The sequence below is a fragment of the Argiope bruennichi genome, chromosome X2 (genome assembly GCF_947563725.1).
Source record: "Argiope bruennichi chromosome X2, qqArgBrue1.1, whole genome shotgun sequence".
Classification (NCBI taxonomy): Eukaryota; Metazoa; Arthropoda; class Arachnida; order Araneae; family Araneidae; genus Argiope; species Argiope bruennichi.
The window spans coordinates 138,742,966-138,760,684 of NC_079163.1; positions in this window are offsets into that span (position 1 = coordinate 138,742,966).

Below are 17,719 nucleotides of genomic sequence, written 5' to 3' on the forward strand. Positions count from 1 at the left end.
TGTGGGTACGAAGCTTCGTGGCCAGATCGGCAGCACGAGCCATCTAGTTTTGCTGGTCTTCAGTTCGAGTCTCGAAACTGAGAACTTTTTAAATATATTTTTCTTTTCTTTTTTTTACATTTTTTTAAGATATTTTTATCCTTTATTCCCACACTTACTACGAACTTTTCCAAATCTTATACTACTAAAATAAAATTTTATGTCAAAATATTTCTATATTCAAAAGAAATTTTAGGAGTCGAGTTCACGCACATGCGCAGAATTCATTCCTATTCAAAACATTGTGCGTTTAGACCAGAATGACACCACGTTAAAACTTTTAGTGGATAATCATAATGAGAGTCTTAGACCATTCAGACGCGCTGCGGGTACGATGCTTCGTGGCCAGATCGGCAGCACGAGCCATCTAGTTTTGCTGGTCTTCAGTTCGAGTCTCGAAACTAAGAACTTTTTAAATATATTTTTCTTTTCTTTTTTTTACATTTTTTTAAGATATTTTTATCCTTTATTCCCACACTTACTACGAACTTTTCCAAATCTTATACTACTAAAATAAAATTTTATGTCAAAATATTTCTATATTCAAAAGAAATTTTAGGAGTCGAGTTCACGCACATGCGCAGAATTCATTCCTATTCAAAACATTGTGCTTTTAGACCAGAATGACACCACGTTAAAACTTTTAGTGGATAATCATAATGAGAGTTTAGACCATTCAGACGCGCTGTGGGTACGAAGCTTCGTGGCCAGATCGGCAGCACGAGCCATCTAGTTTTGCTGGTCTTCAGTTCGAGTCTCGAAACTGAGAACTTTTTAAATATATTTTTCTTTTATTTTTTTTACATTTTTTTTAGATATTTTTATCCTTTATTCCCACACTTACTACGAACTTTTCCAAATCTTATACTAGTAAAATAAAATTTCATGTCAAAATATTTCTATATTCAAGAGAAATTTTAGGAGTCGAGTTCACGCACATGCGCAGAATTCATTCCTATTCAAAACATTGTGCTTTTAGACCAGAAAGACACCACGTTAAAACTTTTAGTGGATAATCATAATGAGAGTCTTAGACCATTCAGACGCGCTGCGGGCACGAAGCTTCGTGGCCAGATCGGCAGCACGAGCCATCTAGTTTTGCTGGTCTTCAGTTCGAGTCTCGAAACTGAGAAATTTTTCAATATATTTTTCTTTTCTTTTTTTTACATTTTTTTTAGATATTTTTATCCTTTATTCCCACACTTACTACGAACTTTTCCAAATCTTATACTACTAAAATAAAATTTTATGTCAAAATATTTCTATATTCATGAGAAATTTTAGGAGTCGAGTTCACGCACATGCGCAGAATTCATTCCTATTCAAAACATTGTGCTTTTAGACCAGAATGACACCAAGTTAAAACTTTTAGTGGATAATCATAATGAGAGTCTTAGACCATTCAGACGCGCTGTGGGTACGAAGCTTCGTGGCCAGATCGGCAGCACGAGCCATCTAGTTTTGCTGGTCTTCAGTTCGAGTCTCGAAACTGAGAACTTTTTAAATATATTTTTCTTTTCTTTTTTTTACATTTTTTTAAGATATTTTTATCCTTTATTCCCACACTTACTACGAACTTTTCCAAATCTTATACTACTAAAATAAAATTTTATGTCAAAATATTTCTATATTCAAGAGAAATTTTAGGAGTCGAGTTCACGCACAGGCGCAGAATTCATTCCTATTCAAAACATTGTGGTTTTAGACCAGAATGACACCACGTTAAAACGTTTAGTGGATAATCATAATGAGAGTCTTAGACCATTCAGACGCACTGTGGGTTCGAAGATTCGTGGCCAGATCGGCAGCACGTGCCATCTAGTTTTGCTGGTCTTCAGTTCGAGTCTCGAAACTGAGAAGTTTTTAAATATATTTTTCTTTTATTTTTTTTACATTTTTTTTAGATATTTTTATCCTTTATTCCCACACTTACTACGATCTTTTCCAAATCTTATACTAGTAAAATAAAATTTCATGTCAAAATATTTCTATATTCAAGAGAAATTTTAGGAGTCAAGTTCACGCACATGCGCAGAATTCATTCCTATTCAAAACATTGTGCTTTTAGACCAGAATGACACCACGATAAAACATTTAGTGGATAATCATAATGAGAGTCTTAGACCATTCACACGCGCTGTACGTACGAAGCTTCGTGGCCAGATCGGCAGCACGAGCCATCTAGTTTTGCTGGTCTTCAGTTCGAGTCTCGAAACTGAGAACTTTCTCAATATATTTTTCTTTTCTTTTTTTAAAGTTTTATTTTAGATATTTTTATCCTTTAATCCCACACTTACTACGAACTTTTTTAAATCTTATACTACTAAAATAAAATTTTATGTCAAAATATTTCTATATCCAAGAGAAATTTTAGGAGTCGAGTTCACGCACATGCGCAGAATTCATTCCTATTCAAAACATTGTGCTTTTAGACCAGAATGACACCACGTTAAAACTTTTAGTGTATAATCATAATGAGAGTCTTAGACCATTCAGACGCGCTGCGGGTACGAAGCTTCGTGGCCAGATCGGCAGCACGAGCCATCTAGTTTTGCTGGTCTTCAGTTCGAGTATGGAAACTGAGAACTTTCTCAATATATTTTTCTTTTCTTTTTTCAAAGTTTTATTTTAGATATTTTTATCCTTTATTCCCACACTTACTACGAACTTTTCCAAATCTTATACTACTAAAATAAAATTTTATGTCAAAATATTTCTATATTCAAAAAGAAATTTTAGGAGTCGAGTTCACGCACATGCCCAGAAATCATTCCTATTCAAAACATTGTGCTTTTAGACCAGAATGACACCACGTTAAAACTTTTAGTGGATAATCATAATGAGAGTCTTAGACCATTCAGACGCGCTGCGGGTACGAAGCTTCGGAGCCAGATCGGCAGCACGAGCCATCTAGTTTTGCTGGTCTCCAGTTCGAGTCTCCAAACTGAGAACTTTTTCAATATATTTTTCTTTTCTTTTTTTTACATTTGTTTTAGATATTTTTATCCTTTATTAACACAATTACTACGAACCTTTCCAAATCTTATACTACTAAAATAAAATTTTATGTCAAAATATTTCTATATTCAAGAGAAATTTTAGGAGTCGAGTTCACGCACATGCGCAGAATTCATTCCTATTCAAAACATTGTGGTTTTAGACCAGAATGACACCACGTTAAAACTTTTAGTGGATAATCATAATGAGAGTCGTAGAATATTCAGACGCTCTGTGGGTTCGAAGCTTCGTGGCCAGATCGGCAGCACGTGCCATCTAGTTTTGCTGGTCTTCAGTTCGAGTCTGGAACCTGATAACTTTTTAAATATATTTTTCTTTCCTTTTTTTTAAGTTTTATTTTAGATATTTTTATCCTTTATTCCCACACTTACTACGAACTTTTCCAAATCTTATACTACTAAAATAAAATTTTATGTCAAAATATTTCTATATTCAAGAGAAATTTTAGGAGTTCACGCACATGCGCAGAATTCATTCCTATTCAAAACATTGTGCTTTTAGACCAGAATGACACCACGTGAAAACTTTTAGTGGATAATCATAATGAGAGTCTTAGACCATTCAGACGCGCTGCGGGTACGAAGATTCGTTGTCAGATCGGCAGCACGAGCCATCTAGTTTTGCTGGTCTTCAGTTCGAGTCTCGGAACTGAGAACTTTTTAAATATATTTTTCTTTTATTTTTTTTTACATTTTTTTTAGATATTTTTATCCTTTATTCCCACACTTACTACGAACTTTTCCAAATCTTATACTAGTAAAATAAAATTTTATGTCAAAATATTTCTATATTCAAGAGAAATTTTAGGAGTCGAGTTCACGCACATGCGCAGACTTCATTCCTATTCAAAACATTGTGCTTTTAGACCAGAATGACACCACGTTAAAACTTTTAGTGGATAATCATAATGAGAGTCGTAGAATATTCAGACGCTCTGTGGGTTCGAAGCTTCGTGGCCAGATCGGCAGCACGTGCCATCTAGTTTTGCTGGTCTTCAGTTCGAGTCTGGAAACTGATAACTTTTTAAATATATTTTTCTTTCCTTTTTTTTAAGTTTTATTTTAGATATTTTTATCCTTTATTCCCACACTTACTACGAACTTTTCCAAATCTTATACTACTAAAATAAAATTTTATGTCAAAATATTTCTATATTCAAGAGAAATTTTAGGAGTCGAGTTCACGCACATGCGCAGAATTCATTCCTATTCAAAACATTGTGCTTTTAGACCAGAATGACACCACGTGAAAACTTTTAGTGGATAATCATAATGAGAGTCTTAGACCATTCAGACGCGCTGCGGGTACGAAGATTCGTTGTCAGATCGGCAGCACGAGCCATCTAGTTTTGCTGGTCTTCAGTTCGAGTCTCGAAACTGAGAACTTTTTAAATATATTTTTCTTTTATTTTTTTTTTACATTTTTTTTAGATATTTTTATCCTTTATTCCCACACTTACTACGAACTTTTCCAAATCTTATACTAGTAAAATAAAATTTTATGTCAAAATATTTCTATATTCAAGAGAAATTTTAGGAGTCGAGTTCACGCACATGCGCAGAATTCATTCCTATTCAAAACATTGTGCTTTTAGACCAGAATGACACCACGTTAAAACTTTTAGTGGATAATCATAATCAGAGTCTTAGACAATTCAGACGCACTGCGGGCACGAAGCTTCGTGGCCAGATCGGCAGCACGAGCCATGTAGTTTTGCTGGTCTTCAGTTCGAGTCTCGAAACTGAGAAATTTTTCAATATATTTTTCTTTTCTTTTTTTTTACATTTTTTTTAGATATTTTTATCCTTTATTTCCACACTTACTACTAACCTTTCCAAATCTTATACTACTAAAATAAAATTTTATGTCAAAATATTTCTATATTCAAGAGAAATTTTAGGAGTCGAGTTCACGCACATGCGCAGACTTCATTCCTATTCAAAACATTGTGCTTTTAGACCAGAATGACACCACGTTAAAACTTTTAGTGGATAATCATAATGAGAGTCTTAGACCATTCAGACGCGCTGTGGGTACGAAGCTTCGTGGCCAGATCGGCAGCACGAGCCATCTAGTTTTGCTGGTCTTCAGTTCGAGTCTCGAAACTGAGAACTTTTTAAATATATTTTTCTTTTATTTTTTTTACATTTTTTTTAGATATTTTTATCCTTTATTCCCACACTTACTACGAACTTTTCCAAATCTTATACTAGTAAAATAAAATTTTATGTCAAAGTATTTCTATATTCAAGAGAAATTTTAGGAGTCGAGTTCACGCACATGCGCAGAATTCATTCCTATTCAAAACATTGTGCTTTTAGACCAGAATGACACCACGTTAAAACTTTTAGTGGATAATCATAATGAGAGTCTTAGACCATTCAGACGCGCTGCGGGCACGAAGCTTCGTGGCCAGATCGGCAGCACGAGCCATCTAATTTTGCTGGTCTTCAGTTCGAGTCTCGAAACTGAGAACTTTTTCAATATATTTTTCTTTTCTTTTTTTTACATTTTTTTTAGATATTTTTATCCTTTATTCCCACACTTACTACGAACTTTTCCAAATCTTATACTACTAAAATAAAATTTTATGTCAAAATATTTCTTTATTCAAGAGAAATTTTAGGAGTCGAGTTCACGCACATGCGCAGAATTCATTCCTATTCAAAACATTGTGCTTTTAGACCAGAATGACACCACGTTAAAACTTTTAGTGGATAATCATAATGAGAGTCTTAGACCATTCAGACGCGCTGCGGGTACGATGCTTCGTTGCCAGATCGGCAGCACGAGCCATCTAGTTTTGCTGGTCTTCAGTTCGAGTCTCGAAACTGAGAACTTTTTAAATATATTTTTCTTTTCTTTTTTTTACATTTTTTTTAGATATTTTTATCCTTTATTCCCACACTTACTACGAACTTTTCCAAATCTTATACTACTAAAATAAAATTTTATGTCAAAATATTTCTATATTCAAGAGAAATTTTAGGAGTCGAGTTCACGCACATGCGCAGAATTCATTCCTATTCAAAACATTGTGCGTTTAGACCAGAATGACACCACGTTAAAACTTTTAGTGGATAATCATAATGAGAGTCTTAGACTATTCAGACGCGCTGCGGGCACGAAGCTTCGTGGCCAGATCGGCAGCACGAGCCATCTAGTTTTGAAGGTCTTCAGTTCGAGTCTCGAAACTGAGAACTTCTTAAATATATTTTTCTTTTCTTTTCTTTACATTTTTTTTAGATATTTTTATCCTTTATTCCCAAACTTACTACGAACTTTTCCATATCTTATACTACTAAAATAATATTTTATGTCAAAATATTAATATATTCAAGAGAAATTTTAGGAGTCGAGTTCACGCACATGCGCAGAATTCATTCCTATTCAAAACATTGTGCTTTTAGACCAGAATGACACCACGTTAAAACTTTTAGTGGATAATCATAATGAGAGTCTTAGACCATTCAGACGCGCTGCGGGTACGAAGCTTCGTGGCCAGATCGGCAGCACGAGCCATCTAGTTTTGCTGGTCTTCAGTTCGAGTCTCGAAACTGAGAACTTTTTAAATATATTTTTCTTTTCTTTTTTTTACATTTTTTTAGATATTTTTATTCTTTATTCCCACACTTACTACGAACTTTTCCAAATCTTATACTACTAAAATAAAATTTTATGTCAAAATATATCTATATTCAAGAGAAATTTTAGGAGTCGAGTTCACGCACATGCGCAGAATTCATTCCTATTCAAAACATTGTGCTTTTAGACCAGAATGACACCACTTTAAATTTTTTAGTGGATAATCATAATGAGAGTCTTAGACCATTCAGACGCGCTGCGGGTACGAAGCGTCGTGGCCAGATCGGCAGCACTAGCCATCTAGTATTGCTGGTCTTCAGTTCGAGTCTCGAAACTGAGAACTTTTTAAATATATTTTTCTTTTCTTTTTTTTACATTTTTTTAGATATTTTTATCCTTTATTCCCACACTTACTACGAGTTTTTCCAAATCTTATACTACTAAAATAAAATTTTATGTCAAAATATTTCTATATTCAAGAGAAATTCTAGGAGTCCAGTTCACGCACATGCGCAGAATTCATTCCTATTCAAAACATTGTGCTTTTAGACCAGAATGACACCACGTTAAAACGTTTAGTGGATAATCATAATGAGAGTCTTAGACCATTCAGACGCGCTGCGTATACGAAGCTTCGTGGCCAGATCGGCAGCACGAGCCATCTAGTTTTGCTGGTCTTCAGTTCGAGTCTCGAAACTGAGAACTTTTTAAATATATTTTTCTTTTCTTTTTTTTACATTTTTTTTAGATATTTTTATCCTTTATTCCTACACTTACTACGAACTTTTCCAAATCTTGTACTACTAAAATAAAATTTTATGTCAAAATATTTCTATATTCAAGAGAAATTTTAGGAGTCGTGTTCACGCATATGCGCAGAATTCATTCCTATACAAAACATTGTGCTTTTAGACAAGAATGACACCACGTTAAAACTTTTAGTGGATAATCATAATAAGAGTCTTAGAATATTCAGACGCGCTCCGGGTACGAAGCTTCGTGGCCAGATCGGCAGCACGAGCCATCTAGTTTTGCTGGTCTTCAGTTCGAGTCTCGAAACTGAGAACTTTTTAAATATATTTTTCTTTTCTTTTTTTTATTTTTTTTAGATATTTTTATCCTTTATTCCCACACTTACTACGAACTTTTCCAAATCTAATACTACTAAAATAAAATTTTATGTCAAAATATTTCTATATTCAAGAGAAATTTTAGGAGTCTAGTTCACGCACATGCGCAGAATTCATTCCTATTCAAAACATTGTGCTTTTAGACCAGAATGACACCACGTTAAAACTTTTAGTGGATAATCATAATGAGAGTCTTAGACCATTCAGACGCGTTGCGGGTACGATGCTTCGAGGACAGACCGGCAGCACGAGCCATCTAGTTTTGCTGGTCTTCAGTTCGAGTCTCGAAATTGAGAACTTTTTAAATAGATTTTTCTTTTCTTTTTTTTACATTTTTTTTAGATATTTTTATCCTTTATTCCCACACTTACTACGAACTTTTCCAAATCTTATAATACTAAAATAAAATTTTATGTCAAAATATTTCTATATTCAAGAGAAATTTTAGGAGTCGAGTTCACGCACATGCGCAGAATTCATTCCTATTCAAAACATTGTGCTTTTAGACCAGAATGACACCAAGGTTAAAACTTTTAGTGGATAATCATAATGAGAGTCTTAGACCATTCAGACGCGCTGCGGGTACGAAGCTTCGTGGCCAGATCGGCACCACGAGCCATCTAGTTTTGCTGGTCATCAGTTCGAGTCTCGAAACTGAGAACTTTTTTAATTAATTTTTCTTTTCTTTTTTTTACATTTTTTTTAGATATTTTTATCCTTTATTCCCACACTTACTACGAACTTTTCCAAATCTTATACTACTAAAATAAAATTTTATGTCAAAATATTTCTATATTCAAGAGAAATTTTATTAGTCGTGTTCACGCATATGCGCAGAATTCATTCCTATTCAAAACATTGTGCTTTTAGACAAGAATGACACCACGTTAAAACTTTTAGTGGATAATCATAATAAGAGTCTTAGAATATTCAGACGCGCTCCGGGTACGAAGCTTCGTGGCCAGATCGGCAGCACGAGCCATCTAGTTTTGCTGGTCTTCAGTTCGAGTCTCGAAACTGAGAACTTTTTAAATATATTTTTCTTTTTTTTTTTTTTTTTTTTAGATATTTTTATCCTTTATTCCCACACTTACTACGAACTTTTCCAAATCTAATACTACTAAAATAAAATTTTATGTCAAAATATTTCTATATTCAAGAGAAATTTCAGGAGTCTAGTTCACGCACATGCGCAGAATTCATTCCTATTCAAAACATTGTGCTTTTAGACCAGAATGACACCACGTTAAAACTTTTAGTGGATAATCATAATGAGAGTCTTAGACCATTCAGACGCGTTGCGGGTACGATGCTTCGAGGACAGACCGGCAGCACGAGCCATCTAGTTTTGCTGGTCTTCAGTTCGAGTCTCGAAACTGAGAACTTTTTAAATAGATTTTTCTTTTCTTTTTTTTACATTTTTTTTAGATATTTTTATCCTTTATTCCCACACTTACTACGAACTTTTCCAAATCTTATACTACTAAAATAAAATTTTATGTCAAAATATTTCTATATTCAAGAGAAATTTTAGGAGTCGAGTTCACGCACATGCGCAGAATTCATTCCTATTCAAAACATTGTGCGTTTAGACCAGAATGACACCACGTTAAAACTTTTAGTGGATAATCATAATGAGAGTCTTAGACTATTCAGACGCGCTGCGGGCACGAAGCTTCGTGGCCAGATCGGCAGCACGAGCCATCTAGTTTTGAAGGTCTTCAGTTCGAGTCTCGAAACTGAGAACTTCTTAAATATATTTTTCTTTTCTTTTCTTTACATTTTTTTTTAGATATTTTTATCCTTTATTCCCAAACTTACTACGAACTTTTCCATATCTTATACTACTAAAATAATATTTTATGTCAAAATATTTCTATATTCAAGAGAAATTTTAGGAGTCGAGTTCACGCACATACGCAGAATTCATTCCTATTCAAAACATTGTGCTTTTAGACCAGAATGACACCACGTTAACACTTTTAGTGGATAATCATAATGAGAGTCTTAGACCATTCAGACGCGCTGCGGGTACGAAGCTTCGTGGCCAGATCGGCAGCACGAGCCATCTAGTTTTGCTGGTCTTCAGTTCGAGTCTCGAAACTGAGAACTTTTTAAATATATTTTTCTTTTCTTTTTTTTACATTTTTTTAGATATTTTTATTCTTTATTCCCACACTTACTACGAACTTTTCCAAATCTTATACTACTAAAATAAAATTTTATGTCAAAATATATCTATATTCAAGAGAAATTTTAGGAGTCGAGTTCACGCACATGCGCAGAATTCATTCATATTCAAAACATTGTGCTTTTAGACCAGAATGACACCACTTTAAATTTTTTAGTGGATAATCATAATGAGAGTCTTAGACCATTCAGACGCGCTGCGGGTACGAAGCGTCGTGGCCAGATCGGCAGCACTAGCCATCTAGTATTGCTGGTCTTCAGTTCGAGTCTCGAAACTGAGAACTTTTTAAATATATTTTTCTTTTCTTTTTTTTACATTTTTTTAGATATTTTTATCCTTTATTCCCACACTTACTACGAGTTTTTCCAAATCTTATACTACTAAAATAAAATTTTATGTCAAAATATTTCTATATTCAAGAGAAATTCTAGGAGTCCAGTTCACGCACATGCGCAGAATTCATTCCTATTCAAAACATTGTGCTTTTAGACCAGAATGACACCACGTTAAAACGTTTAGTGGATAATCATAATGAGAGTCTTAGACCATTCAGACGCGCTGCGTATACGAAGCTTCGTGGCCAGATCGGCAGCACGAGCCATCTAGTTTTGCTGGTCTTCAGTTCGAGTCTCGAAACTGAGAACTTTTTAAATATATTTTTCTTTTCTTTTTTTTACATTTTTTTTAGATATTTTTATCCTTTATTCCTACACTTACTACGAACTTTTCCAAATCTTGTACTACTAAAATAAAATTTTATGTCAAAATATTTCTATATTCAAGAGAAATTTTAGGAGTCGTGTTCACGCATATGCGCAGAATTCATTCCTATACAAAACATTGTGCTTTTAGACAAGAATGACACCACGTTAAAACTTTTAGTGGATAATCATAATAAGAGTCTTAGAATATTCAGACGCGCTGCGGGCACGAAGCTTCGTGGCCAGATCGGCAGCACGAGCCATCTAGTTTTGAAGGTCTTCAGTTCGAGTCTCGAAACTGAGAACTTCTTAAATATATTTTTCTTTTCTTTTCTTTACATTTTTTTTTAGATATTTTTATCCTTTATTCCCAAACTTACTACGAACTTTTCCATATCTTATACTACTAAAATAATATTTTATGTCAAAATATTTCTATATTCAAGAGAAATTTTAGGAGTCGAGTTCACGCACATACGCAGAATTCATTCCTATTCAAAACATTGTGCTTTTAGACCAGAATGACACCACGTTAACACTTTTAGTGGATAATCATAATGAGAGTCTTAGACCATTCAGACGCGCTGCGGGTACGAAGCTTCGTGGCCAGATCGGCAGCACGAGCCATCTAGTTTTGCTGGTCTTCAGTTCGAGTCTCGAAACTGAGAACTTTTTAAATATATTTTTCTTTTCTTTTTTTTACATTTTTTTAGATATTTTTATTCTTTATTCCCACACTTACTACGAACTTTTCCAAATCTTATACTACTAAAATAAAATTTTATGTCAAAATATATCTATATTCAAGAGAAATTTTAGGAGTCGAGTTCACGCACGTGCGCAGAATTCATTCATATTCAAAACATTGTGCTTTTAGACCAGAATGACACCACTTTAAATTTTTTAGTGGATAATCATAATGAGAGTCTTAGACCATTCAGACGCGCTGCGGGTACGAAGCGTCGTGGCCAGATCGGCAGCACTAGCCATCTAGTATTGCTGGTCTTCAGTTCGAGTCTCGAAACTGAGAACTTTTTAAATATATTTTTCTTTTCTTTTTTTTACATTTTTTTAGATATTTTTATCCTTTATTCCCACACTTACTACGAGTTTTTCCAAATCTTATACTACTAAAATAAAATTTTATGTCAAAATATTTCTATATTCAAGAGAAATTCTAGGAGTCCAGTTCACGCACATGCGCAGAATTCATTCCTATTCAAAACATTGTGCTTTTAGACCAGAATGACACCACGTTAAAACGTTTAGTGGATAATCATAATGAGAGTCTTAGACCATTCAGACGCGCTGCGTATACGAAGCTTCGTGGCCAGATCGGCAGCACGAGCCATCTAGTTTTGCTGGTCTTCAGTTCGAGTCTCGAAACTGAGAACTTTTTAAATATATTTTTCTTTTCTTTTTTTTACATTTTTTTTAGATATTTTTATCCTTTATTCCTACACTTACTACGAACTTTTCCAAATCTTGTACTACTAAAATAAAATTTTATGTCAAAATATTTCTATATTCAAGAGAAATTTTAGGAGTCGTGTTCACGCATATGCGCAGAATTCATTCCTATACAAAACATTGTGCTTTTAGACAAGAATGACACCACGTTAAAACTTTTAGTGGATAATCATAATAAGAGTCTTAGAATATTCAGACGCGCTCCGGGTACGAAGCTTCGTGGCCAGATCGGCAGCACGAGCCATCTAGTTTTGCTGGTCTTCAGTTCGAGTCTCGAAACTGAGAACTTTTTAAATATATTTTTCTTTTCTTTTTTTTATTTTTTTTAGATATTTTTATCCTTTATTCCCACACTTACTACGAACTTTTCCAAATCTAATACTACTAAAATAAAATTTTATGCCAAAATATTTCTATATTCAAGAGAAATTTTAGGAGTCTAGTTCACGCACATGCGCAGAATTCATTCCTATTCAAAACATTGTGCTTTTAGACCAGAATGACACCACGTTAAAACTTTTAGTGGATAATCATAATGAGAGTCTTAGACCATTCAGACGCGTTGCGGGTACGATGCTTCGAGGACAGACCGGCAGCACGAGCCATCTAGTTTTGCTGGTCTTCAGTTCGAGTCTCGAAACTGAGAACTTTTTAAATAGATTTTTCTTTTCTTATTTTTACATTTTTTTTAGATATTTTTATCCTTTATTCCCACACTTACTACGAACTTTTCCAAATCTTATAATACTAAAATAAAATTTTATGTCAAAATATTTCTATATTCAAGAGAAATTTTAGGAGTCGAGTTCACGCACATGCGCAGAATTCATTCCTATTCAAAACATTGTGCTTTTAGACCAGAATGACACCAAGGTTAAAACTTTTAGTGGATAATCATAATGAGAGTCTTAGACCATTCAGACGCGCTGCGGGTACGAAGCTTCGTGGCCAGATCGGCACCACGAGCCATCTAGTTTTGCTGGTCATCAGTTCGAGTCTCGAAACTGAGAACTTTTTAAATTAATTTTTCTTTTCTTTTTTTTACATTTTTTTTAGATATTTTTATCCTTTATTCCCACACTTACTACGAACTTTTCCAAATCTTATACTACTAAAATAAAATTTTATGTCAAAATATTTCTATATTCAAGAGAAATTTTAGGAGTCGTGTTCACGCATATGCGCAGAATTCATTCCTATTCAAAACATTGTGCTTTTAGACAAGAATGACACCACGTTAAAACTTTTAGTGGATAATCATAATAAGAGTCTTAGAATATTCAGACGCGCTCCGGGTACGAAGCTTCGTGGCCAGATCGGCAGCACGAGCCATCTAGTTTTGCTGGTCTTCAGTTCGAGTCTCGAAACTGAGAACTTTTTAAATATATTTTTCTTTTCTTTTTTTTATTTTTTTTAGATATTTTTATCCTTTATTCCCACACTTACTACGAACTTTTCCAAATCTAATACTACTAAAATAAAATTTTATGTCAAAATATTTCTATATTCAAGAGAAATTTTAGGAGTCTAGTTCACGCACATGCGCAGAATTCATTCCTATTCAAAACATTGTGCTTTTAGACCAGAATGACACCACGTTAAAACTTTTAGTGGATAATCATAATGAGAGTCTTAGACCATTCAGACGCGTTGCGGGTACGATGCTTCGAGGACAGACCGGCAGCACGAGCCATCTAGTTTTGCTGGTCTTCAGTTCGAGTCTCGAAACTGAGAACTTTTTAAATAGATTTTTCTTTTCTTTTTTTTACATTTTTTTTAGATATTTTTATCCTTTATTCCCACACTTACTACGAACTTTTCCAAATCTTATACTACTAAAATAAAATTTTATGTCAAAATATTTCTATATTCAAGAGAAATTTTAGGAGTCGAGTTCACGCACATGCGCAGAATTCATTCCTATTCAAAACATTGTGCTTTTAGACCAGAATGACACCACGTTAAAACTTTTAGTGGATAATCATGAGAGTCTTAGACCATTCAGACGCGCTGCGGGTACGAAGCTTCGAGGCCAGATCGGCAGCACGAGCCATCTAGTTTTGCTGGTCTTCAGTTCGAGTCTCGAAACTGAGAACTTTTTAAATATATTTTTCTTTTCTTTTTTTATTTTTTTTAGATATTTTTATCCTTTATTCCCACACTTACTACGAACTTTTCCAAATCTAATACTACTAAAATAAAATTTTATGTCAAAATATTTCTATATTCAAGAGAAATTTTAGGAGTCTAGTTCACGCACATGCGCAGAATTCATTCCTATTCAAAACATTGTGCTTTTAGACCAGAATGACACCACGTTAAAACTTTTAGTGGATAATCATAATGAGAGTCTTAGACCATTCAGACGCGTTGCGGGTACGATGCTTCGAGGACAGACCGGCAGCACGAGCCATCTAGTTTTGCTGGTCTTCAGTTCGAGTCTCGAAACTGAGAACTTTTTAAATAGATTTTTCTTTTCTTTTTTTTACATTTTTTTAGATATTTTTATCCTTTATTCCCACACTTACTACGAACTTTTCCAAATCTTATAATACTAAAACAAAATTTTATGTCAAAATATTTCTATATTCAAGAGAAATTTTAGGAGTCTAGTTCACGCACATGCGCAGAATTCATTCCTATTCAAAACATTGTGCTTTTAGACCAGAATGACACCACGTTAAAACTTTTAGTGGATAATCATAATGAGAGTCTTAGACCATTCAGACGCGTTGCGGGTACGATGCTTCGAGGAAAGACCGGCAGCACGAGCCATCTAGTTTTGCTGGTCTTCAGTTCGAGTCTCGAAACTGAGAACTTTTTAAATAGATTTTTCTTTTCTTTTTTTTACATTTTTTTTAGATATTTTTATCCTTTATTCCCACACTTACTACGAACTTTTCCAAATCTTATAATACTAAAATAAAATTTTATGTCAAAATATTTCTATATTCAAGAGAAATTTTAGGAGTCGAGTTCACGCACATGCGCAGAATTCATTCCTATCATAATGAGAGTCTTAGACCATTCAGACGCGCTGCGGGTACGAAGCTTCCTGGCCAGATCAGCAGCACGAGCCATCTAGTTTTGCTTTTCTTCAGTTCGAGTCTCGAAACTGAGAACTTTTTAAATATATTTTTCTTTTCTTTTTTTTATTTTTTTTAGATATTATATCCTGTATTCCCACACTTACTACGAACTTTTCCAAAACTAATACTACTAAAATAAAATTTTATGTCAAAATATTTCTATATTCAAGAGAAATTTTAGGAGTCGAGTTCACGCACATGCGCAGAATTCATTCCTATTCAAAACATTGTGCTTTTAGACCAGAATGACACCACGTTAAAACTTTTAGTGGATAATCATAATGAGAGTGTTAGACCATTCAGACGCGTTGCGGGTACGAAGCTTCGTGGCCAGATCGGTAGCACGAGCCATCTAGTTTTGCTGGTCTTCAGTTCGAGTCTCGAAACTGAGAACTTTTTAAATATATTTTTCTTTTCTATTTTTTACATTTTTTTTAGAAATTTTTATCCTTTATTCCCACATTTACTAAGAACTTTTCCAAATCTTATACTACTAAAATAAAATTTTATGTCAAAATATTTCTATATTCAAGAGAAATTTTAGGAGTCGAGTTCACGCACATGCGCAGAATTCATTCCTATTCAAAACATTGTGCTTTTAGACCAGAATGACACCACGTTAAAACTTTTAGTGGATAATCATAATGAGAGTGTTAGACCATTCAGACGCGTTGCGGGTACGAAGCTTCGTGGCCAGATCGGTAGCACGAGCCATCTAGTTTTGCTGGTCTTCAGTTCGAGTCTCGAAACTGAGAACTTTTTAAATATATTTTTCTTTTCTATTTTTTACATTTTTTTTAGAAATTTTTATCCTTTATTCCCACATTTACTAAGAACTTTTCCAAATCTTATACTACTAAAATAAAATTTTATGTCAAAATATTTCTATATTAAAGAGAAATTTTAGGAGTCGAGTTCACGCACATGCGCAGAATTCATTCCTATTCAAAACATTGTGCTTTTAGACCAGAATGACACCACGTTAAAACTTTTAGTGGATAATCATAATGAGAGTCTTAGACCATTCAGACGCTCTGCGAGTACGAAGCTTCGTGGCAAGATCGGCAGCACGAGCCATCTAGTATTGCTGGTCTTCAGTTCGAGTCTCGAAACTGAGAACTTTTTAAATATATTTTTCTTTTCTTTTTTTTATTTTTTTTAGATATTTTTATCCTTTATTCCCACACTTACTACGAACTTTTCCAAATCTTATAATACTAAAATAAAATTTTATGTCAAAATATTTCTATATTCAAGAGAAATTTTAGGAGTCGAGTTCACGCACATGCGCAGAATTCATTCCTATTCAAAACATTGTGCTTGTAGACCAGAATGACACCACGTTAAAACTTTTAGTGGATAATCATAATGAGAGTCTTAGACCATTCAGACGCTCTGCGGGTACGAAGCTTCGTGGCAAGATCGGCAGCACGAGCCATCTAGTATTGCTGGTCTTCAGTTCGAGTCTCGAAACTGAGAACTTTTTAAATATATTTTTCTTTTCTTTTTTTAATTTTTTTTAGATATTTTTATCCTTTATTCCCACACTTACTACGAACTTTTCCAAATCTTATAATACTAAAATAAAATTTTATGTCAAAATATTTCTATATTCAAGAGAAATTTTAGGAGTCGAGTTCACGCACATGCGCAGAATTCATTCCTATTCAAAACATTGTGCTTTTAGACCAGAATGACAGCACGTTAAAATTTTTAGTGGATAATCATAATGAGAGTCTTAGACCATTCAGACGCTCTGGGGGTACGAAGCTTCGTGGCCAGATCGGCAGCACGAGCCATCTAGTTCTGCTGGTCTTCAGTTCGAGTCTCGAAACTGAGAACTTTTTAAATATATTTTTCTTTTCTTTTTTTTACATTTTTTTTAGATATTTTTATCCTTTATTCCCACACTTACTACGAACTTTTCCAAATCTTATAATACTAAAATAACATTTTATGTCAAAATATTTCTATATTCAAGAGAAATTTTAGGAGTCGAGTTCACGCACATGCGCAGAATTCATTCCTATTGAAAACATTGTGCTTTTAGACCAGAATGACACCACGTTAAAACTTTTAGTGGATAATCATAATGAGAGTGTTAGACCATTCAGACGCGCTGCGGGTACGAAGCTTCGTGGCCAGATCGGCAGCGCGAGCCATCTAGTTTTGCTGGTCTCCAGTTCGAGTCTCGAAACTGAGAACTTTTTCAATATATTTTTCTTTTCTTTTTTTTACATTTTTTTTAGATATTTTTATCCTTTATTCCCATACTTACTACGAACTTTTCCAAATCTTATACTACAAAAATAAAATGTTATGTCAAAATATTTCTATATTCAAGAGAAATTTTAGGAGTCGAGTTCACGCACATGCGCAGAATTCAGTCCTATTCAAAACATTGTGCTTTTAGACCAGAATGACACCACGTTAAAACTTTTAGTGGATAATCATAATGAGAGTGTTAGACCATTCAGACGCGCTGCGGGTACGAAG